Below are 24,609 nucleotides of genomic sequence, written 5' to 3'. Positions count from 1 at the left end.
TCTCTGTTGTTAGATTTTTAGTGGCTTCTAGTTCTCTACCAATATGAAAAAAATTGTTACTTAGGAATTCTCTTAGAATATGGATTTTCAATGTTTTAGATGATGATTTCTTGACATAGTTTATCATTCATGCATACTTCTGGATTCCTTTCCAATTTTACTGCAGTATTATCAGTTACATTTAAATTGTCCTATTCATTAAACTTAATAGGCATAGTCTAAGAGAGTTGAATATCTTTTCTACATGTATGTTTTCTTAGAATTTCTACTTTTGTACATTATGTCTATAGGGTCTTTTGCCCACTTACCAAGAATTTGAACTCCAGTAAAACCACTGTCTCCTAGACGAACAAAAGCTAAAGGAGTTTGTAATCACTAAACCAGCCTTGCAAGAAATATTAAAGGGGACTCTGAGTGCAAAAGAGAGACCAAAAATGACAGACAAGAAAGGATCAGAGAAAATCCTCCAGAAACAATGATAAGTAATAAAATGAAAATAAATATATATCTATCAATAATTACTTTGAATGTAAATGACTAAGTGTTCCAATTGAAAGAGATAGGTGTCAGAATGGATTAAAAAAATAAGACCATATGCTACCTACAAGAGACTAACTGTAGATCTAAGGACACTTGCAGATTGAAAGTGAAGGGGTGGGCAATGGGCAAATATTTATAATACAAACAAACATCCAAAGAAAACTAGAGTAGCAATACAATTTACATTGGACAAACTAGACTTTTTTGTTCTTATATTGTTTTTATCCTGCTTTGATATCAGGGTAATGCTGGAATGATTTTGAATATATTCCCTTTATCTCATTATTTGTAATATTTTGATAAGATTGTCATTAATTGTTTTAAAGATTTATTTATTTATTTTAGAGAGAGTGTGTGCACATGAGCAGGAAGGGCAGAGAGAAAGAATTCCAAGCAGATTCTCCACTGAGTGTGAAGCCAGACTGGGAGCTGGATCTCACAACCCTGAGATCACTACCTGAGCTGAAACCAAGAGTCAGACCCTCAGTCGACTGTGCCACCCAGGTACCCTTAATTGTTCTTAATGTTTGGTGGGGTTGGTCGATGAAACTTTGTGGTCTTGGGCTTTTCTGTGCCAGAAGATTTTTGATTCCTTTTTTTTTTTTTTTTTTTTTAGATTTTTTTATTTATTCACAAGAGACACAAGAGAAACAGACATAGGCAGAGGGAGAAGCAGGATTCCTGAAGAGAGCCCAATGTGAGACTCGAACCCAGGACCCTGGGACCACAGCCTGAGCCAAAGGCAGACACCCAACCACTGAGCCACCCAGGTGCCCAATTTTTTATTCCTAATTCAGCTTTCATGCTTGTTATTGGTCTAAGAAGATTTCCTATTTCTTGGATTCAAGATTCATGATTCAATCTTGGTAACCTGTGCATTTCTAGGAACTATCTGGGATCTCTTCCTAAGCTTTCAGATTCGTTAGTATCTAATTGTTTATAGTAATCCGTTATCACACTATGCATTTCTGTGTTAGATTTTCCAATTCTCATGTTGGTTTTTGAGCCTTCTCTTTCATCTTCTTTCTTTCTCTCGTTCTTTCTTTCTTCTTTTTCTTTTTTCTTTCTTTCTCTTTCTTTCTTTCTTTCTTTCTTTCTTTCTTTCTTTCTTTCTTTCTTTCTTTCTTTCTTTCCTGTTCAGGAAGCATTTTATTATTTGCTCCAAGTTTTAGGAATTTTCACTGACAGAAAATCAACACTTTCAGAAAACCTCCCACATGGCCTTACTCAGCTTCTGAATCATGGTTTTTGTAGACATACCAGCATATTTCTCTCCAATACAGACAATCATTCCCCTCATCATTGACAGGTCAACCTTAACTTCCAATTTTAACACTTGGCCTTGGCTTAGGAAGCTCTTCAGGACCGTTTGTAGTTCAGTAAGAGTGGCTTCATCCAAAGGTGATGAAGTGGTCACTGCGCATGGTGCTTCTCCATGGTGGACTCATCATGGTGAAAAGGCAGAAATGGCTCCAGGGGTATTGGTCAACCAACCATTCTCGGCAAGCAAATTGATCAGGTCGGATGTGAGAAAAGAGAACATCTCTTTTGCTGTCATGTCATTTAGGCTTTTCGCTTTCATGGAATTCTTCACGTAGGAATTCATAATGGGAGTAGCTATTTTGGATTCCTTCAAGATTTGTGCTACTCTCAACAATTCCTTTTCTACTTGTTCCAGTTTCTCCTGTTTAGATGCAGCAGAATAAAGAGCAGTGGCATATGACCTTCCATACCATATATCTATACAGGTGGCCTCACGAGCTTGGAAAACAGCCTGACCACAGATGTGCAAAAGCATTGCACCAGCCAGGACAGCCCAGACACTGCTGGGGCAGCCATTCTCTATGGGTTGCTGTAGGTCCTCCTTTTTATTTTCTTAACGTAGTTAAAGTATTGCCAATTTTGCTTTAAAAAAAAAAAAAAACTGGTCATTACTTTCAATGTTATGTTATCATTTATTCTGATTTCTACTTTATTTTTTCTGATTTTTTTATGTTATTTCCTTCCTTCACTAAATTTCAGCTGTTTTTTTCCAGTTCCTTATGGTGTTAAGTTGTTTATTAGAATTTTTTTCTTAATTCAGGCATTTATGGCAAATTTCACTCTAACATTTGCTTTTGATGCATCCTATAGGTTTTGGAATAAAATTTGATTTGCCATTTGATTTATTTGGCCTGTTGCTTGTGTAGTAGTGTGTTGTTTAATACTAACATACAAAATATTTAATGTTTATATTGTAGATTTCCCAGATTTGTTTTATTGTTGATCTTTAGTTTAATACCAGTGTCATTGAGAATATACTTGGTATGTGTGATTTCAGTCTTAAATTTGTAATATTAGTTATATCTCTTTTTATGTGATTTAACCAGGGAATTCTTCTGTATATATTTGAAGAAAATATTTATTCTATTTTTCTTGGAATATTTTTATATATCTTTTAGAACCATGTATTCTTAAGTATGCTTCAAGTAAAAAACGTTATTGTTGAAGAAAATAATTAAAAAGTACACTTTCCATCTTATCAAAAAACTTTTTAATTAAAAAATAAAACTATTCATGCTTTGTCATACTTTTTCACTGTTACAATGCAATAATGAAACAATAATAATTAACATTTCAGGATACTCTACAATGGCTATACTTAACATTTTTCTGATGAGACAACTAAGGATTTATCAAATAAAATCTATAAGTCTATTTCTTATCATTTCTTCTCTCACTTCAAAACAGAGAAAATCAATGTCTTTTTCAGGGTTTTAATATCCAATTCCACTTCTCTCTACCTTTAAATATATGTCTTTAAAAAAAAATAAATAAATATTTGTCTTTAAACTCTCTGGATTTATCTTGGTCTATAACATTAAGTATCACATGGATATTTTTTTCCCAAAATTGTTAGCTCTTTTTAAAATCACCTCTGACAACAGTGTATAGATAGGACTAGAATAAATGGAAGGATGTAAAGGTGATGAGAAAAGCAAGAAAGAAATATCATGTAGTTATATTCATAATATGTCTAAAGAAGGGAACAGAACAAAATGAATGTAAAACTAGAAACATGTAGGCTATAGAAATTTTACTTACATACCTGATATAAATGCTGCTCTTAATTATTGCACTTCCATTACTTAGCATTAATATTACTCTACTACTGCTTATGATTTTTGAAGCAGTATGATTAGAAAATTAGTGTGCTTTAAAAATCACAAGATAGCTGTCCTGATGAACTAGTTTTCCCAAACCAATTGTAAGTTCTTTAGAAACACGATGTCCTTCTGTTTCTTTTAAATTCTCTGTATGGCCCAGAACTTAATACATGGATAGCTGTTAAGAATGCAAGTGAATGTGGGTTAACAAATATAATGTAACATTTCTTTGACTCTTTCCATAAAAATTTCTGGAACCTACAATCTGGCAGACATTGTTTTAGATGCGAGGTTGTCAGTAGCCACAAAACAGGAGCAGTCTCTGCCCTCATAGAATCTATATTCTCAAAGGGAAACTGTATTTCTCTAGTAAACTATAATTACTAAGTATAAGTACTCTGAAGGGAAAATACAAGATAGAGTGGAGGAGGTGTCAAAAGAGGCTTCCTTGAAGAAATGACATCTGAAATGAGATCCAAAGCACAGGTAAGACCTGACTAGGTGATGGGAGAGATGGGATGAGCAGATAAAGGCAACAAAAGCCTTGATGCACTTGACAAGCACATGTTTCAAATAATCATCAGAAGGCCTCCAAAAGAAAGTCAGGAAAAATAATAGAGGAAGTGTGATAGAGATGGGAAGTGGGAAAGAACAATGATAGAACTCCATTATAAAATCAAAGAAATTAATTGAAAAGGAAAAAGTTTAATTTATTGCTTGTTGTTCCATCTAAAAGATACTAACTAACTGCCTTATCTGTGTAGTACCCTAGTACCCTCTCATGAGGCTGCCCCAGCCTGTCTTTGGTGGCTTTAGCCTCTGGAATCATAGGCTACCTGTAATGCTGCCAATGATTAGCATATCTTACTTTTGCACAAGATGCCTGCTAGCAACATGGGTGAGATAATGTAATGTCTTAAACTCAGCAACAAAGAGTGTGTTCTGACAGAGGTGTAGAAACATTAAAAAAAAAAAAAAAAAGACCCTTTCCCATATTTTCTCAATCCTCTGCCATTTATTCAGTACTTCGACCTCTGACTCCATGATAATACCTATCTAAACAAATAAGGAAAGTAGTTTTGCTTCTTACACAGGAAATAGGGGACAATGAGCAAAAAAAAAAAAAAAAAAAAAAAAAAAAAAAAAAAAAAAAAAAATTACCTTCTCCCCACATAGAGGATTCTCATCTCCAGAGGTGATGCTCATATTCCTGTCACTGTTTTATAGGCTCTGGACATGGTATGACACATAACACATGGGAGATCCAAAAAAGTCTCAGATGGATTCAGGAACTCCTGAGAAGTTGGTATCCTCAGATTCCAAGTGTTCTCCCCAATGTCCAACATCAATCAACAAAAGAATGTAAATTATCTAACTTTATATATTAAGTGGATTTCTTCAGAGATGAGAAAATAGAGGATATTAGAGAGAACTTAGAGCATTGACCAGGAAGAAAAATAGAGAAGAAAAAACAGAGGCCGTGGATGGCTGAAGCCATATCCCTGGTCCATACAAATATTTTCAGACCTACCCTCAATAGTGCTTAGGGTAAGGGTCAGTTATTTTCATTGCATTTAAATACCAGTTCCTTTGGTTGTCAAAGTCCAAAATGAAATGATCCTTCAAAGTTTCTAATGTATGTAACACTCAGGTTGCATCCCTTGTGGGCAACCTTCTCATGCCCTTCTCTCAGCTGTAATGAAAGCTTTGTTTTCAATGGAAATATGGAAGGAGATCCCTTCTCACACAGGCAGTGTACCATCAGGTAGATTCACTCTCATTGAAGTGGCATCTTTAGTCCCCAAAGGGGTGTTTAGTGTCAGAAGCTCCACGCTTGATCAACATACTACACATTTTCTTGACAGATAGATATCTTTGGCACCTCAGCTTTTAGTAAACAGCACCAATGCCCAAGATTACTTCCTCATCTCTCCTGCCATCCTATAAGAAATGGGCTTCTTTGGCCTTAAAAAAATATGTAAACATTGTTTCCTACTTTTAGTTTCTTATCGTTCTAAAATAAATCCTAAAGAAACACATTCAAGTTTCAATAAACATTTGTAGAAAACATCCATACCAAACTTGAAATCCATTAAGAAAGAAATAGTGTTGTTTCAGATTTGCAAGTTGTTCTGATGATCACTGAATAGGATCGGTGCCTAACCCTCACTAGGCTGGGAAGCAGCATGAGCAGAATGCCACTGCCTGCCTCCAAGAATCTAGGGTCAAGACTATCACCTGGAGAAGGGCCCATCAGAATTATTGGAAGAAATTTTTCAAACCACCCATATGCTCCCTGAGATGATCCAGATATATTCCTCTCCTCAATTAAAAACCACAGAGGTAGATAGTGTGATTTAGTAGTAATAGCCAATATGGTCTGAATAACAATTTGAGGCCACTCATTGCTTGTGTATATCAAACAAGTTAGCAGCCTTTCTCTAACTCATGAGATTGAATTAGACAGGCACTGTGCCTGGTACCTCAGAACATATTTGTGTCCACCTAATTGTTTACATTCCCATGAGAGAACGGCCTCATTATCCCTGGTTTAGAGATGAAAAAAATGAGACCCAGACAGGTTAGATGACTGACCCTGTTCAGAGCTCATCAGAACTCATCCTCTTCTGTCTGTGTTTTTCCAGTACCTTCTACACCACAGAACACTGCTTCATCCCTCTTCCTCATTTTACTCTTCCCTCTTCTGTTGGTGGCTATTGTTTGCTTGTTTCCTACCTGCATTCAACTGGTACCAATAATCTATTTCCTAAAATAACCCAAGAAACATTTGCATTACTTGAAGGAAAAATCCACATAAAGCCAAAAGCTAGGCTTCACTAGTGCCTGATAATGAATATTATAATTCTGTTATTACTAATATTGTCATTAAGGACTCAGGGGACTGAGGGTGCAGAGAGTTAAAGGAAATAAATCAGCAGTGAATGTAACAAGTGTTGTTTTGCCTGTCAACTATTAATAAGGTATATGGAAATCCATCCTAATAAAGTTGTTTCCCTTGAGCGGATTATTGATGTGATCCAAATATTGAAAATCAATGTTACACATGTCCATACTTTCAAAATATTTGATTCGCTAGCTTATTAACACATTTAGTACAAGATGTTTGGCAGAATGATTGATCACTTGCAATTCACATGAATATATAAAATTATAATAAAAAAATAAGCCTTTCAACTGACTGATAAATTTACTTTTGGAGGAGTTTTTAGAATATTCTTGTTACAGGGGCATCTGGGGGGGTCAGTCAGTAAGTTAAGCATCTCATGATCTCAAGGTTCTGCTCAGTGAGGAGTCTGCTTCTCCCTCTCCTTCTGCCCTTCACCGCCCCCACCCCTGCTTATGCACTCGCCCTCTCTTTCTCTCTCTCTCAAATAAATAAATAAAACCTTTAATAAATTAAAGAATATTCTTATCATAATCTTTAAGAAAGCCCTAGAGAAAAAAAAATATATATATAGCTTTGACACGTATCTTTTTGTTCTACTCCAAACTTCAGAAAGCTTCTAGAATAAGGCTGTGGTATCAGAGAAAGTACAGAAAAAAATTTCAGGGACAGGGGATTTCATGGACAAGATCCACATGTCACTAAGGCACCCAGAAAATACCTGGAAGCTTAGTCATTGGCTCTCTCAATTCAATTCCTTGCTGGACATATTATATAGAAGAGGCACCATCCCCAGGGAAGAATTCTCCCTGAGGTCTCTTGAACATGTCCAATTAACCAGAGTACAGAGAAAATGCAGAAACACTTAAAAGAATAAAACCCAGTCCCCAAAGGCTATTGATTTTCCACATTAAACAGCTCTAAGAATTATTCCCTATAAACATCATAGCAAGTGATATAAGTAATTCTTAAGTGTTCCCCTTGCTCATTATTCATCTCCTAATCAAACTACTGGATGAAGGAAAGACATTATTACAATGGGGGCATGACACAGCTCTTCAGCGTCATCTCCTTGGAGGATTACAGGCTTATACCTAAATGTGCTAAGTATTGGGATGGAAACTACTTAAACAGTATGGACACAGAACATTAAGATCCAATATTTGAACCACATAAAAACCATATTCAAATAAAATTATGGCATAAAAATGGAATTCCATAGTCCAAATCAGTCTAATTAGTTTTATCATAAGCTCAAGCTGTTTTCCACCTAAATACCCTCCATAGGGCTCTCCATGTATAGAAATCCTATTCACTCAAATCGAAGTCCAACTAAAAATGTCATTTTCTCCACAAAGTCTTTCTTTACCATCTGGCTTCATTTCTTTTCCATTTAATGAATGCATTCATTTACTAAACAAGTAAGTATTGAGTTTCTACTGTGTTTTGGAATGATCAATTACTCCTGTAGGCTCTAATTTATTATTGATTCATTCAACAAACATTTAATTCACAACTATCATGTATAGTCACTGCAGCAAATGTAGGAGGAACAAATATAAACTGTATGTCATGACTTCAAGGTTTTAAATTTTAAGAGAATCAAGTAGATTCTTAATTTTTAACTATATTGTAATGAGCTGAATTAATTTTCAGAAAGATATGTGGTTTCCAGAGCATACTATGTAAATCATAGGTAAGGCACTAATTTGGCCCCAAGAGTTTGGGTCTAGGGACTCTTGTTAATTTATAGACTGCCTCACTTTGTGTTTACACAGAAACTTAAGCTACTAGTAATTATTTCATATGTGGTTTCATATTTTCCAACCAGCCTAAAAGTTTATTGTGGACCAAAACATGCCATTAATTTCTATATGTTCCATTAAAGTATCTAGAACATATTTCACACAGAGAGACACCCTCAAAGTACCCTAAAATTATGCTGGTAGATTGACTAGTTTGTTTATCTAGTAACCAGAAAAAAGTTTCTAGAATTTTTGAAGCCAGAGTTACAAACTAGCATGACTCCAGGCCAGTCTACAAGAATTTTTGCTTATTTTCATATTTGCTGCATAAAGTTTTAAATTTTTAAAGCCATGCCCATTAGTTCTGATTTTATATATTTCATGTAAAAAAATCCAGATTTCTGCACTGCCTTAGAAAATCAGACAACCTGGTAGAATTCATACAAATTCTCTCATGGCAGCAAATCTTCTTCATTTATTGTCTAAGACACCAGTCTCTACCCAGCCAATTTTACTCACTTGCATTACCTCTGTGGCCTCTGTATATATAGGAGCTTACAACCTGCTTTGAGCATTAAGGTCTAAGTTAAAGATTTGTCATCCCCAGATTCCCATGTCCCCCTGGTTGGAGAGATAATTTGCATTCTGCAGAGCTTCTACCCATTGCCCTGAATTTGAAGGCAACAGGATGGGATTTACCATTATTTATGGGAGAATAGAAAGAGGAAGGATAGGCTCTAAAGACAGTTGGTGTATACTGAGGGCACTCATGACCCGAGAAGAAGAAATTGTCTCTTATTTTACTCTCCAACTGAGAACTAGTCAACCTATGCTATGTTCTCAGAGAGAGAGAGAGAGAGAGAGAAAGAAAAAAAAATCCTAATCTAGTAAGTAGCTGCTATTACATTAGATGCATGACCTTACCTTGGGGCTCAAGTATTTAACAGTATTTGCTGAGTTTTCAAATGGGGGAATAAAACAAAGTACATTAGCCCGGCCTTTTGTTATTAATGAAAAAGGGTATTAATAAATATTACCATTCTTTAATCCTCAAAGAATAATGTCATCCATTAAACTACAACAAGAGGATGTTTCTCTAATAAAGTCATGAGTATCTAGTTCATCATCATCAACCACAAAAATACTCATCTTGTTGGATAACTGAAAGTATAATAAACTGGCAGCCAAGAGATCTAAGAAGACACTTATTTCTCTGGGCCTCAAGTTCTTAGATGTTACAGATTATAAAGATATATTTCCCTATCCTTCAAGAGTTTTGTAGGGAAAAAGAGATTCATAGAACAAAAGAGTAAGTAGCATTAAAAGCTGGATGTAGTCTATACCCCCATGAGAGAAGAGGCAAGAAGTACAGAATTTCAAAGAAAATGGCAATTTCTAGGAATCATAAAGAGGGGCTCCACAAAGGAAGTGGGATTTGGACTGGGCATTGAAATAGGGGGACACCTAGGTGGCTCAGTGGTTGAACATCTGTCTTTGCCTTAGGGTGTGGTCCTGGGGTCCTGGGATAGAGTCCCACATCAGGCTCCCCACAGGAAGTGTGCTTCTCCCTCTGCCTATGTCTCTGTCTTGATCTGTGTGTCTCTCATGAATAAATAAAAAATAAAATCTAAAAAAAAAAAAAAGACAAGATAAGAGATATGGTTGTATGTCAATAGGCACAAATAAGGGAAAGACCACAGGCAAGCCTTCGATCATGAAGATTCTAGTTTGGATCTATTCCTTGCTGTGACTGCCACCACAGAAGAGACAGCGCTTCTCATAAAAGTCCCATTCCCTTTTCCATTCCCTCACATCCATTTCCCATACTGCTGATCCTTCTAAAAGATAAGACCATCTGTTTTACCTGTTTAAACCCTCAGTGAAAATAATAAAATAAAATAAAATAAAATAATAAATAAAATAAAATAAACCCTCAATGACTTTTACCTACTATCATGCAAACTCCCAAAAATGGCCCAAGAACTTCTGGGATCAGCTCCCTACAAAGCCCCAGCTCCATGATTTGCACTTCCCTTACTTATTCTCACACTCCAGCAATATGCAAACACCAAAGTCTCCAACGGGATCACACATAGGTTTGCTGAATAAATTCAGCATAAACTCACTTTCTAAAGCTGCTTCTACCCTTTCAAATGCATCCTCTACCCTCTTTGCCTGATGAATTTCCACATTACCTGGCTAACTTCTACTCATTCATTAAGCTCAGGCTCACTCTCTCTTGCTTTCCAGACCCTTCATTTACTGTACTTATAACTACTTGCTCAGTGTCTGTTTTCTCCACTAGATGATAAAGACAGGGAATTAATCTATCCTATTTACCCCTGTATCTCTAGCACCTATTAAAATGCCTAGCACATAGCTGTTTCTCAAGAAATATTTGTTCAATGAATGAATGAGTTAAGAAATAGCAAAAGGAATAGGGAACAGCAGTGCACAGAGCACAAATGGTACTCGACCTCAAATTTCAGGATAAACATGAGCGTCTGAATTGTTATTATCTAACTTTAAAGAGTGCATTGACATAAGGCAACTATACTTATCTCCTTTGACAGTCCAAGACACAGAAGTCAGGCAGGATCAAATGCTGAACAATATCACCCAGCATGCTTGCTCTCCCACAGTATTAGAGCTGCAGTGCTTGGGCATTTGAGTCAGAATGCCTTTAAGGTTCAGACTTCACAATCAAGCCCAAGCATGTTGCTATGGAAAAACAAGATTCACTTTTGCTCCTACCATGTAAAACATGAATCTCTTGTTATGATATTTTTAGCTATAATGGAAAATCAGGCTTAGACAAATAACTTGTAATTATGGCAAGGGCATTGATGATGAGCTAAGAATTCTGTATTTTAAATGCCAATGCATCTTTTATCCTATCATAAATCACTATCAGTTCTGCTTTTAAAGGAAAATGAGAGCACAATTCAGGTGATGGCCACTTACAGAGAGAACGCAGATGGCCTTAAATATTTTAGACTGGCTGGCTTAAAATGTTTTTGACTTTTGTTTGCTCCTTCCCTTGGTGGAATTGGAATGTAGGCTTAAAATTCCCTTTAATGCCAAACAGCTGCTATTTTGCTTTGTTTCAATTAAAATTGAATGTAGCTGCCCCAGATGCCCTACTCATGTGGAACTGTAGAAGATGTCACTGAACATCACCACCAAACCCTGCAAAATGGTGCTATGCATGTATATTAATGAGCCATGGGCTATTTGGGGAGGAGGAGGAATAAGAGGGAGAACTCTGACATTTACTCTACTACAGCACCAATGTAAAGCTATCAGCAGAATAAATTCTCACTTACATGACTTGGAGTAAAATATTCAGAGTTAACGTATCTTAGAAATCACCTGCTCAGACCCCCCTTCATAATTAGAAAACTGGAGCCCTGAGTATGTTAGTGATTTGCCAAAATCACAATCTGCTTTGTGCCAAGGCCTCATCCTTCTCCCTGGACAGTGCACCCAGCCCTCAGTATCACAAAAGCACTTTTTTTAATATTTTGACTTTTATTCAAAAGTTTTTACTACCTTTGCATGCAGTCAATACCCAAGGAACACCCACTCACTCTCTCCCTTTCTCTGCATTGTTTTTTCCCCCTCAGCTAGAAATTCTACTTTGATCTGAGTAACTATTTTTGTATTCTGAAAAACAGGCAGAAACAACCACAATGGTAATTTTCACTCATATGAATAATTTGGTCAGTTCCATACCAGGCACAAAGGGAAACAATCTCGATGATCTTGAAAAGAAATTTTAACATTATGAATAGTGTCAGCTGAGTAAACATGGTTATGAAATATCTTTTGTGCCTCTTTCTGCCTTTTCTCTAATCTTGATTTCTTCATGAAATCCAGTAGGAATCTTGTTACTGAAAGAGGTATAATATTTGGATAGATAAAAATCAGAGGGAGTCCTTTAGAAATTCCAGTCCATGGTATCAGAATATATGTAATAATTAGGGTAGGCTGGCTTTTGTAACAAGTAGGCCCCAAAGTGTATAATGGCTCTAGTATAATAGAAGCATAGAAGAAGTTTATTTCTTACTTAATAGAACCAGACAACGAATGGTAGGGGAGCCTCAGACTTCCATTCGCAATTCATTGGCTAAAATTCAGTTTCATGGCCTCACCCTGCAAGGCAGGCTGGGAAATGAAGCCCAGCTGAGTCTCCAGAAAAAAGACTCAACATGCCACTTGTGTGATATAGAATCTATTTTGTCCCCTATGATGTCTCTCAACAATATCCCAAGGCTAAATAAATAAATAAGAACTTTGAATGAATCTTACTTTTACTCAAATTCTTCCATTGTTATAAGGTTAGAAATTCAGAGTCACACTGCTTCTTTTAAGCCAACTAAGGACTTCTAATATTAAAGCTGTAGCTAATGCCGTAAGTTAATAAGAAATCCAGCCAGAGGCACCTGGGTGGCTCAGTCAATTAAGCATCCGACTCCTGGTTTCAGCTCAGGTTGTGATTTCATGGTCCTGATCTCAGGGTCATGAGATCAAGACCCTCATTGGGCTCCTTGCTGGGTGGAGAGCTTGCTTAGGATTCTCTCCCACCCTCTCCCTCTGCCACCCTCCTCCCCCACTCACAGTCCTCGCCCCTCCCCCCCATTAAAAAAGAAATCAAGCCAAAAAACCAAGTATATGTGTTAAACTTTTACAGACCATCATGGCAAGTCACTGGTGTGACTGATATATTTTCCACTAACACCATGTATCTACACATATCTAATCATATTTTTAATGTAATTTTTCTTACTGAGATAATTATCTCAGCTTTAAAATTAAACATTCAATTAGTCATTAAAATAACCCTAGGTGGTTGGATTGACCACTTCCTTAGAAGCTTCCATTTATTGAATACCTGCTTTTCATCAGACACTGATGTCCCCTGGAGGGGGACATGATACTTCTCTAATATGTCTCTCAATTTTCAGATGGGGAAACAGAAGCTGAAAGATTAATAAGTTGCTCAAGATTGAAGGTTGAGAACAAATCCAGATCCACCTGACTGCAAAGCCCCATGGTTTCCACACTGCTTCCCAGTCAGTTCTTTCAACTGTCTAGATAAGGTGCCTATAGCTTTGGCCTGAGTATTGGGATATTCTGGAAATGAACTCAAGTCTGGTTTTCTGGACTTAGAGTGAAGAGCATAGTCATAACTTGACAGGACACATAACTTCCCTTTGTGCCCACCCACTTACTTAGCAACAAGGGGAAGGGACTAAAGGCACAGGGGGAAATCTGACTTGACGTGTTCCTTCTAACAGTCCACTTTTTCATCCAGTTTTAGGACTTGCCAGCCTTTGCTTTGGGGAAATGCAGCCTGGGAAGGCAGGATCAAGCCTACTCAGAAATACAAGCTGAGGTATTATCCTAGCAACTCCCTAAAGCAATCGTAAACATTGTTTGCCGAAGCCTTAAGTGCCACTGCTTGGCAGTGTACAATGCAGAGTTCAAAGGTTTGCTCATTACCATAATGGGATATAAGCCTTTGCTGTTGGCTGTGGGATAATGAAGATAATTTTGTGGATTGTTCCTTCAATCTGTATTTATTTAGGTTAAAGAAATTTGTTGTCTAGCTGTTTTTTCTTTTTTTCTTTTTCTAATTTCTCTAGAAAACCAATCTTTCGATGACTAGTTTTTTTTTTTTTTTCGATGACTAGTTTTAAGATAATATTCAACAAGATAAAGGGCAAAAGATTATAAATTTAGTTTTTTTTCCCTCACAAAATACCATATCCTTTAACTTTTCATGGTCAATAAGCAGCACATTACTTTAGTAGTTTTGTATTTGCCAATAATGAGAGACTTGTTAGCCTGACAAAGGCAGAACTAAAATACACACACACACACACACACACACACACACACACAACAAATGTGTTCACAATATTGCAAAAAATTGGCAGGAAACAAACGAGAACATATTGAAAAAATAGAACATCTCTTTCATGATAACTTTAGCTACAACTGTGATAACAAACATACAAAGCAAAATAAAATAAGATCTTTTCATCAGTGCATTTTTAGGGTCAACTTTTGAACATAAATCAACTTCCTCTGCCTGACATGCCCCTGTCCATCCAGATTCAAAGCCAAAAAAAAACTATACAGAATTTAATTTTTTAAATCATCCACGCCTCACACCTATTCCAGAGATGCAGAGTTCAAAAGTGGAATGCCTCAACTTTAGGAACACTGGCCTAACAAGAGAAATTTGGGAAATCAATCATACAGTTTCTTGTGCTTCAGAATACTTAAGACCACTGTCAGCTCATAGCTCCCTCCTTTGCTAACAGCAAAGACTTAGCCTAGAAACTGTTCTGAATCTATAATGAAAGAAGGAACTTAAGCACCTAGGTGATAGCACTTCTCCTAGTATCCCTCAGAGCTGGAGGGAGTGTGGGGAGCAGAAGGAAAAGAAAGAAAGAGAGGGTAGATGCAGTTTGTTCTTCAGCCCTACTCCTTGTGACTTCCTATAAAATGACTGGGAAGCATTACAGTGGCTATACTTTCCGAAACACCTGTCTACCACCTAACCTGCTGAGGTTCACCTGACTCCGCAGAGATACATAGAATCCTTACTTAATAGTCAAGGAACTCTCCAAAGAGCAAAAGGGGTCTGGGAGGAACAGATCATCTTTCCTTCGTCTTTCCTTTGTGCCCCTAGGAAGAGGGTTTATCATCTCTGACGTCTGAAAAAAACATTATACCACATGAATGTTTACCGTCTCTCAACCTCTTCTTCCTCTCAAGCTATCCTTCCCTTCATCATGTCAGCCTGATGATCCTGCTCCCTCCTTCAGGTAACTCTATTATCCCTCCGGAAAGAGAATTCTTATGTGTCTAAACATTAGGATCCTTGAGCTTTTGCAAAGTGTTTAATGAGCTGCTTAGTGCAAACTCAGAAAGAGAAGGATAAGAGGAAAAGTGAGATCTAGTGTCATGAGTAAAAGCCAAGACTGTTGCTCAAATTAATGTTTCTTCACTCTAGCAGGAAGGGCTGTAACTGCTTTTCTCACTAGTTTATCTGAAAAACAAGCACATGCCAAGGTAAGCACTGAATTTTTTTCCCCCTGAGGATAATCAAATCTAATCATTTACGAAGAAAGGCACTCCTCCATATCAACATGACTTGGGATGCTGCCCTTTGTAAAACAAGAATCCTGGTATTTCAGAAACAGACATTTTTGGCTCTTTTCTGATCCAAGCTTCCCTTATAGGAGCCACTGAAGTATTTGGGAGGAGCTCTTTCTTTGCAATAAAGGAGGAATGGTATTAATTCCAATTACAGCTTTTTTTATTCCAAATCCTCCTCACCAGTACCACAGACATAAGAGAAGGCATAACATCCTGCCACTGACAAAAAATGTCCTGTTTTATGATGCAGATGAAAGAAAAGAAGAAAGGGACTCGACCTCTAAGCAATTTATAGGCTAGTGGGACCGTATTGGTTATCTCCTGATATATAAATAAATTGTTCCAAAATGTGGTGGCACAAAACAATAAATATTTATTCTATCACCATTTCTTTGGTTACGACCTGTATATAGCTCAGGTGAGTGCCTCCACCTCAAGAGTTCTCATGAGGTTACAGTCAAGCTGTTGGCTGGGGCTCCAATCTTATCTGAAAGTTCAACTGAAGGAAATCTAGTTCCATGCTCATTCACATGAATCTTGATCCCTTGCCACAAGGACCTCTCTACATGGCAGCTTGCTTCCTCTAGAGCAAGAGACCCAGAAAAGAGTGAAAGAGAGTATTTAAAACAGAAGCCAAAATCTTTTCATTAACTAGCATCACAAGATGATATTCCTGCCACATTCTATTCATTAGAAGAGAATCAGTAAATATAACCCATTATTCAAGGGGGGGAGATAATATAAAGGTATGAACACTAGGAGGTAGGGATAATTGGGGGTCATTTTAGAGGTTGCCTACCACGAAGACAAAAACAAGCACAAAAACAACTAGACAATTTATCTTAAGTGAGAATTAGAGGTTTTGAGGACGAAGAAATCACTCTCATGAGAAAAATAAGAGATTTCAACATGACAAAAGAGAAAGCATTTAAGCTAGGCCTTAACAAATGGACAGTAATAAGTACAGATGACCGGAGAGTGTTTAAAGCTAAAATAAAGGCATGAGCAAAGGTAGAGTGACAAGAAGAGTGTGCAATGCTCAGAGAATGGTACCTCAGTTGACTAACGTGTGGGTCTAAGGAGATGAAGAGTGGGTTTAGTTTGTTAATTCTGTTTTAATTAAAAGATACAAGATTAGCTCCTTGCTCCCAAAAAGCAACATGATATAGAAATAAGATGGACTTGGGCCCCCTGAAACCAGAGTACAAATATCAGCTCCTCTATTCAACTTCCTATGGGACCTGAAGCACATTATGCAAATTTTCCAAGCTTCCTTATCTGAGAAATTATTAAGTATTTTGCCTTGCTGCCTGGGAGTGAGACTTAAATGCATGGGACACATTTGAACCTTGAAACATGGTTTCAAAATTTAATTGTCGGGTCCATCTTAAAGCAGAGAGTTTTCTTTCATTCTCTGTGTTGCTTCTGGTTTCTCCCACACAATAGGACCTCAAAAAACATTTATTAAAAGAATGAATGGATAGGAGATTGATAGATGATAGATAGATTAACCAATAGATAGATCGAGGCAGGCGTGCCTTAATGAACAGATGTGTCTCTCAATCAAATGGTGAGTGTCATCATTACATTGTTATTCTTTAAACAAGCATTCCCTACTGGAAATAACAATTCATATTTTATTTTGTTGTCCAAGAAGGAGTGGAGGATTAATTAGATGAATAAGTGACTTGTACATACTGGTATTATTTGCTAAGAGTAGCTAAAACTGAAAAAATGACAAGAAGCAAATATCTAGGTTCCAAGAGCAACCTTATTTATATATCAATATCCTTGCTCCAGACTTCAGGTTTATTATAAAAATAAAAACAATACTACAAGACTGCTGAAAAGATAAATAAATCAGGACTGAGCACAACAAGTATCAATAAAGGCAAGGAGAAATAGTGCACAGAAATGCAGACCAGAGGATCCTGCATTATTAGGATGGCATTCCATAGCATTGAAATGTCCTGTGTAGTTTGTCTTCTTTCTCCCTTCTCCTCCTCTTTCATCAGCCTTTCTCTTGTCCCTCCCTCCATTTTCTAACTTTTCTCCCTCTCATCTACCCAGTATTCCCTTCTGTCTCAAAATCCCTCCCCTTCTACATAAAAATCTATTGCTTCTATTTGGCTTCTTCTCAGTCTAATCTTGTCCTTGTCATCAGCAAGAGGGACAAAAAGCCATTATCTTCTAAGATCAATGAAAGACAGTAAGGATACTGGCTAACTGAAATTGAACATTTACTGCATGGCCAATCTGAATCAGGTATGTTCTTACCTGCTATACTCACTGCCTGTCAATAAGAAAACCAGGAATGCCAGAGCCTATGTATTTGGGATATGCCTCTAAAATATCCTCCAATCCTCTAACTTCTGGGGCTACCTTGCATGAGGAAATGTGTGAAACATTCTGCTGTTCCCAGAAAAAGTCCCCTTTGTCAAAGTAGACAGGAATTCTGCAAAAATAATATGAGACACTGAGAGTTGTTTGAAGCAAGACGCACCACTATCTATAATTATCGAGGTTCTAAAAATCATCTTGAGTCTCAGGAAAGAGAGAATCAGATCATCAACCATGACAATTTTGCATGAGTGGCTATGACTCCAAGAGTATTCCTGAAAATGCACTTGGTTATAAACAGGGGAAAAAAAAAAAACAGGGGAGATGTGGTGGGGGTTTCTGGATACTCACCAAAGTCCTTTGTCTCTTCTATCTGTATACAACTGTACAATGTTTTCCAACTTCCATTGGAAACATCACTTTTGAGTGACTGAGCTCAACTGAAAGTGGGAAGAGGTCATAGATACCATGTTCAGGCCCAATTCTGAAAAGCCTCCTTCATGCATCAGCACTGTTTCCTTTCTAGATGACTGTGATGTTGATCCCTACAGTGACACTGAATGCCATACATTGAAGATGGCAGAGACACAGAAGTCCTGGCCCCTCAGGGATTGCCACTGACCTAAGACACTGCCTTGGCCTATTATATGAACAAGAGATAAACTTCTATTGTATACGACATTTATTGGACCCAGTATAGCTTTTGTTTTGGGGGGGTTGTATATTTTTTTACTGAAGTTCGATTTGCCAACATACAGCATGATACCCAGTGCTCATCCCGTCAAGTTCAGCATACCTTTTGAAGGTCTATTTGTTACAGCAACTGGTCTATCCTAAGTAAAATAGGAAGCCATTGTTTGATGAGGAACCTGGATACTTTTTTAGAGTTTTGATCAGAGCAACTGAAAAAGTTTTAGCCAAAGTTTAGCCAAAACAGTGGCTAATTGTTTAGGGACCACTTACTCTCTTTGAAAAATTTGACAAAAGCTAAAGTCTCTCTTCCCAGAAAAATTCACATGAACCTAGACACACACACACACACACACATACACACACACACACATAAACCTGCACAACTCGATTGAAAGTTATTAAAATATCTTTATCAATCATTTACTATATGTGGCTGACAAGTTGCCATGTGCCAGGGTTACAACAGTGAATTAGGTCACCAATCCTTGAGCTTATGGAGCTCACAGTCTACTGGACCTAGGCAATGAGATATATATTTATTATTATTATTATTATTATTATTATTATTATTATTATAAGCTCTATGCCCAACGTGGGGCTTGAACTTATGACTCTGAGATCAAGAATCACATGCTCTCCTAACTAAGCCAGCCAGGCACCCAGATAATGAGTTATTTTTTTCTGCACTCCGTCCAAGTCACTTGATCTCTTTTAGGAACTAAAAGGAGCTTAACCACAAATCCCCCATCAACCCTTTTGCCTTGCAAAATTACTACAGGCATGCCCTTCTCCCACAGATCTCCACTCTCCCCACCTTCAATGCTGGCACACCCCTCCACAGTGGCCAGTGCCCTCCCTTTCCTCACCCCCATCCCTGGCTTCTCTCCAGGAAACTGAGGAAGGCACTGGTGAGACTAGACCTCTGTTGCCCTCTGGTGGTCATACACAGCACTGGCCTGAAAAGCAGACCATCCTGAAAGCCCTTACAGTCTCCATACTTGCATCACATTAATGTTTCAGGGTTCTGTGCTGCCCCAAAAGATGGAAAGGCAATATGATCAATGATGCAGGATATGGACAGACCAGGAAACACTGACATGCTTCTGCTCTTCATAGTTTTTTCATCCTTTCTCTTACCCTTTCCTACATGTTTTCTTCCCTCTTACTCCTCTTTGTCTTTAATTACTTTCAGTTTAGCATACCCCACCTAGGTCTTGGGCCTCTATCCCTGAGGTGTCTATCAGAAAAAAGGCACAAACTCAACTTCTTAAATAAAGTGAGCCACTGCCTAAGGTGTGTGATTTCAAGGTCCTGGGAAACAACCCACCTCAGTTCTGCATTCCTCTACCTCTCAAAACTTCTCCTAGGGGATGCCTGGGTGACTCAGTGGTTGAATGTCTGCCTTCAGCTCAGGTCATGATCCCGAGGTCCTGGGATCGAGTCCCACATCACCTTCCCCGCAGGGAGCCTGTATCTCACTCTGCCTATGTTTCTGCCCCACCCCCATGAATAAATCAATAAAATCTTAAAAAAAAAAAAAAAAAAAAACTTCTCCTAAGCTGTCTTTGATGACTCACATTGCTTTAATTTATTCAATAAAGACAACATACTGGTTATTCACTATGTGACAGGCATAGTACTAGGCACTAGAGATAGAGCAACGGACAAAACTTAAAAATGTGAGACACATATTTTCATTCCACAATTAGGGTTCCCTTTTAAATGCAAATATTGCCATAAAGTAACACATAGACTTACCTAAACTCTGAATTATTCATGCATGTCATCAAATTTCTCTGTGAAAGTCATGCATTAGTAGGCAGAAGGGGGAACTATTTAAGGAACAGTGACCCCTTTCTGGTTCTCCTATATCAAATCATAACAGCTATGATGAAAATATAATTTTGTGGAAAGAACACATAATTTGAGGCACAGACACGTATTTAAATTTGGCTCCATTACCTGTAAGCCGTGTGTTCTTCAGCCAGATAATTAGTCTCTCTGAATCTCCGTGATTTTATCTGAAGAAATAGAAAAATTGATCTCAATTTACCATGATTATGGTGTAAGATCACATTTGTAACCCTAGAGCAAGATGTGGCACAGAAAGGGCCTCATAAACATTGGCTTCCTTGACATTCCCAAGGTAGCCTGGTTTATAGCCAGACACCAGTGAGCTAGCATAATTCTAATGGCACTGGCATATAATGGCTGAAATTGCTTTAAATAAGGAGTCCAGACTTTGATCTCACAGTTAGAGTTGTTTCCATAATTAACAAAATCATTACCCCTAGTTTGCAACCTGACCAAACCTACTACTTTTGTGGATACGAGCTTCCCTGGCAATTTATGACACCAAACTCAGAAAGTGAGGCTCTCTCGGAGCCCTGGAACCTATTTGGGGTACTGGTCTTTTCTCATAGGAGTCAGAACAAAGGCCTGCCACAGGGAGCATATGAGGGAGAAGGTTGTCAGACCTCAGGGAATCCAGGACGGGGAAAGAAGAAAAATACCCACCTAGTGCCACTCCCTCCCCACTTTGATGTCATTCTGTGTCATTCTATTCACTGCCTCTAGGGAATCAATTAAAACAGTGCTAATTTATGGGTCTTAATGAACAAGGTATTATACAAACTGTTTGTAAGCATGGCAGGCTTCTTGAATGGAGAACACTCAAAAGCACAATTGCCTGAGGTGACATTCTCTTGCAGCCCTCCCTTCCAGATTCCAAAATGGCACAGGAATGAACACATAAATACATCTGGGTGGGGGGGATGCATATTGCCACATAGTCTACACCTCCTCCTGCCCCCACTTCTCAGAATGGCTGAAAAAGTGAAGACTTACTGAAAAATATGAAGATTATCTTTATAACCCACACGATGCTATACTTTACATAATCACTTCTTGGACGAACTGACGAACCTGTTACCTAATCATCAATCCATGTAATAAATATTTTGAAGTCCCTAATACTAGATAGGTACATTCCAAGCTTTGGAAATGTTCAGGTGAATAAAATACAGTCATCTGCTTTAGAATTCACAGGCTTGCTGCAGAAACGGACACGTAAATAACTACAGTGTCTTACTGTACCACAGAGGACTGACACTTACTTTGGGAAGTAGAGTAGGGAGTATAATGAAGTCAGGATGAGCTTCACTGGATCACTGGGAGAAAAAAGTCCCCTCCCTTCCCTTCCCCTCTGTGTTCATCAGCTTGAGATTTCTTAGAGCCCAGCTCTTCGGCACAGCACTGTGTGGCTCTGTAAGCCAGAAGTTCTCCTTTTCTGAATCCCATTTCCTGCCTGGAAGACTCCTAGCAGGATTTGTAGATGAGCCCTTTTTGTCAGATTCCTCTGGCCTAAGACTAGGGTGTTGTCCCCAACTGATGTACCCGATGCCAGCAGACCGGGTCACAGCCAAGTCCCACTCACCTAAGATCTAAGAATACCTGCCTGCTTCCCAAACAGCTGGCTGTCCGAGGCACTTGGTTGAATTTGAAGCTGAACACTGAAACAGCAGACTAAATCATTATCTGCTGCCGACACAGAAAAAAGAAATAGGCCCTACTGAGCAGAATATTTCATGCTACTGCACAAAGTGAATTTTTTACTTCCATAGGCAAGGTGTATGGTTAGGGGTCCAGCCGTGCAGCCAAGCTGCCAGGTTCAAGTCCTAGTCCTGCTACTTGCTTATTATGTGCACCACGAAAAATTACTTAGCCAGTCAGTGCCTCAATTTGCCCATCTGTGAAATGGGGATGCCTCCCTTATAGGCTTGCTGTGAATGCAGAACATGAGGCCAGCAGAGCAATGAAACAAGTCAGTACCACATGAGTATTTCCCATCACCATCCCACCTCACCCTGTCTGTCCCGCCTTTTGGCATTTTTTTCCTCTTGTGGCTCCTCCTGTATTCCCTCTGCCTCAATTTCAACTCCATGTTCAAATCCAGCAGTGTTATTTCTTTTTCTTTCCCTTCTTCGTGGCATACGTGAGCCATGCTAGGGAAAATGAGGTGCACATTCCTCAAAACGTCGAGTTTCCAACCAGGGGACAGACTTCTATTTCTACAACCTAATGAAACTTGAGTGAGCAGAAAAGTTCCATGGTGTTGACAAATGAGCAGTGGATAACACTTTGGAAATTAAAGCTCTGTCCTTCCAGCCCATAGATGGGTCATAAGTCACTCTTTTTGCTATTAATAGTTTACAGCAAGATATAGTTTGCTATGCCTTGAGATGGCTTCCTTGACAGAGATGGTAATTCCTCTAGACCAGGACTTAGAGTCCTATTTATACTAAACTCTGGGTCATATCTCATTTATGAGAACCCTGCAGAGGGGCTCTGCACTCACTTCCTTGAGGATAGGCCTGGGGTGGGAGGACGGGCTTTCTGGACTGCTGACTTCTTTGTATCCCCTCCAGACAACAAGGTGTTGTTAGATGGCAGGACTGGTTCCTCTGAATCTCCATATCCCCAGAACTGAGTTTAGTGCTGACACACAGTCTTTGTTTACTTAATTAACTTAAAGGTAAGAACTTTGCTCTTTGAGGTGTTTTAACAGTCCACAGGGACAGCTGAGGATGAGCATTTTTGTTTCTGACAATGAACCAAGGACACAGTGTGCATTGTGACTGGTGGCACATGCTGACACTGTCCTGGCAAGTTGCGAAGGTCCTGTTGGAAGAGACAACCGATAACACTGGTGCAGCCATCGTGCCTCCTTAGACAGACCATCTGAGAGAAACTGAGGTGGCACAGCATCCTCATACTTCCTTAAAGGTAAACTTTAGTCTCTGCTCATAGAAAGTGAGCTCACTGCTGTCTCTGGAAATAACAGAGCATGGTGCTAAGAGACAGGGAGGGGAACCAGAGTTGGAAGCTTAGTCAGGTTCGGCCCCTCACTAGCTATATGGTCTTGACCAAGGTATTTAACCTTTCTGTGTCTCCATCTCCTGACGTGAAAACGAGATTCGTAATAGGACCTCCTTCAAAGGAGTGTTGAGAGATGAGGAGTCAATGAGGTGACATGTGTACAGTACATAGGGCAAACTTGGTGCATGGGATGCGCTAGGTGAGTGTTTGGTAGGAGTATTACCCAAGTGTAATGTTGGATGAGAAGAACAGCCAGCTATGAATACCACTCCAGCTGATGAAGGTAAGTTCCATGTGTACCTGGCCATTGCAGGTAAGGCCTGGCCAGAAGCAGCATTGATCATAACTGAAAGCAAGTTTCAGTGTTCAGACCCAGGTAGAATGGACCACCTGTAAGTTTTTTTTTTTTTTAATTTTATTTATGATAGTCACAGAGAGAGAGAGAGAGAGAGAGAGGCAGAGAGAGAAGCAGGCTCCATGCACCGGGAGCCTGACGTGGGACTCGATCCCGGGTCTCCAGGATTGCGCCCTGGGCCAAAGGCAGGCGCCAAACCGCTGCGCCACCCAGGGATCCCGACCACCTGTAAGTTTTACCTTGAGAGAAAGCAGGGCTGTACTAGGCCGTAAAATTGCTCTCACCTGCCTTGCCTAAGCTGTCACATGCCACTGGATCAATGCCTCCCTGGCACCCGCCAGTGATGCTCACTTGGGAGCTTTCAGCTGTACCTCAGCTGCTGTATTGGTGCCAAGAACAGCTCAAGGGACTGATAAAAAGACAAAGTGCCAGGAGCATACAACCAGGGCTGAAAAGAGGTCAGGGGAAGGTTAGGTGGCAGGACGTGGGGGGGGAGGCAAAGGAAGCTGAGAGCGGTGGGAGAAAGGAAAGCCCATCTTGCCAGGGGAGTGCCAATCTTGTTTTAATATCACTCTGACCCAGGGAAGAGAAATGACAGTGGAAAGCTTGTTAATAGCAACAGGACACAAAGTCAATCCTTCCCTTTCTCTACTTCCCACAAGACCCAGGTGACACCAAAACCTGATTTGTGTTCTCTGTGCTCCCTGGTACTTGGCCTACAGGTCTCTGCACTTTCTCTCCAACCATTTAAAGCATAATAACTGCCCTTGCCTTTCTGCAGCATGTGTTGGAGACAAAGAACACAGGAATATGTCATTTCCTATAAAGGCCAGA

At 38.9% G+C, this 24,609-nt stretch overlaps 1 pseudogene; it reads right to left on the bottom strand.

Annotated features, from left to right (window-relative positions):
• Nucleotides 1-1,741: 1,741 nt before the first annotated feature.
• Nucleotides 1,742-2,379, bottom strand: LOC100683751 (annotated as a pseudogene).
• Nucleotides 2,380-24,609: the final 22,230 nt, after the last annotated feature.

Source organism: Canis lupus, chromosome 13 (genome assembly GCF_011100685.1).
Source record: "Canis lupus familiaris isolate Mischka breed German Shepherd chromosome 13, alternate assembly UU_Cfam_GSD_1.0, whole genome shotgun sequence".
Taxonomy (NCBI): domain Eukaryota; kingdom Metazoa; phylum Chordata; class Mammalia; order Carnivora; family Canidae; genus Canis; species Canis lupus.
This window is presented reverse-complemented; position numbering and strand designations above follow the sequence as displayed.